This window comes from Miniopterus schreibersii, assembly GCF_964146895.1.
Source record: "Miniopterus schreibersii genome assembly, chromosome: 2".
Lineage (NCBI taxonomy): Eukaryota > Metazoa > Chordata > Mammalia > Chiroptera > Miniopteridae > Miniopterus > Miniopterus schreibersii.
The window spans coordinates 116,928,281-116,929,318 of record NC_138102.1 but is presented as its reverse complement, the minus strand read 5'-3'; the positions used below and the strand labels follow the sequence as shown (position 1 = coordinate 116,929,318).

The window sequence follows — 1,038 nt, the reverse complement described above, 5'->3', positions numbered from 1 at the left end:
AAAAGAGAGAGATAGAAACATCAATGATGAGAGAGTCATTGATCGAGCCCGCAACCCGGGCATGTGCCCTGACCGGGAATCGAACCCCGATCGCCTGGATCCTAGGCCGATGCTCAACCTCTGAGCCACGCCTGGCCGGGATATTTTACAGTTTCTAAAAGCAGTTATTGTCCAAAGCTGGAAGAACTTACCTCTTCTTAGATGAGCATGTGAATGAATGGAGGAAGGTAAACAAAAAATAAAATTAAAAAATGAAGTCTGATAGGGGAGCAGCTGGATAAGAAAACCAAAAGAGGAACAGTAATTTAAAGCTTATTTCAGTTATAATGCAAGTTACTCTGACTTTAAGGTAGCATCACATGGCATACTTTGAGTCCATTGCCGAGATATTCCGTTGTACTTATCTCTGCCTGGTTTATAGATCTGTACAATCCCTGGCACTAGGGGATCATCTGGGTTTGGATCACATAGCAGTGAACAAATGGATAAAGGAACTTTAGAAATAGTTGATGCAGGAGACCACTGTGATCTTAGAATATCAAGACAAATGCTGCCACTACTGTTAATATTTGGATGATAAACTCTTGTAAATGCAGCCTTGGGTGGTTTGAAGGGGTAGTCTGTAGGAAAATTTGTTGTCAAAAAGAACGCACAGCCTTGATTTGGGCTGTCATTAGGTCCCATAATTGTGACTTGCCAATGAAGCACATCATTCCCAACTGGACCTGCAGAACATTGTGCTGGAGGGTCATGGGCCAAATTTCTAAACTCATTAATCCGTTTCAGGGGCATAGTCTGTGCTTTTTGTCCGGCGCCTCCTCACAATCTCAGCGTGTGTTCAAAGGTCTGATTATCCCGTGGCAGGGAAAGATTGTCTCTTCCTGTCACGCTGGCTCTGCCAGACACAGGAGCCTTCTCACTAAACAGATCTTTAGTGAGGGGAGGGAGGGGACAGAGGGGGGTCCTGGGCTGGGGCAAGGGCAGGAGGGCTGTGGAAACCCTTGGACTCAGAGAAGCCTTGAGAACCAGGAGCTCAAA

General features: G+C 45.7%; 1 pseudogene across 1 annotated transcript; it reads right to left on the bottom strand.

Moving 5' to 3' along the window:
- Positions 1-333: 333 nt before the first annotated feature.
- LOC308552512 (ubiquitin-conjugating enzyme E2 D3 pseudogene) lies at positions 334-792 on the bottom strand (annotated as a pseudogene). Its single transcript has one exon. The product of its transcript is annotated as a ubiquitin-conjugating enzyme E2 D3 pseudogene (transcript).
- Positions 793-1,038: the final 246 nt, after the last annotated feature.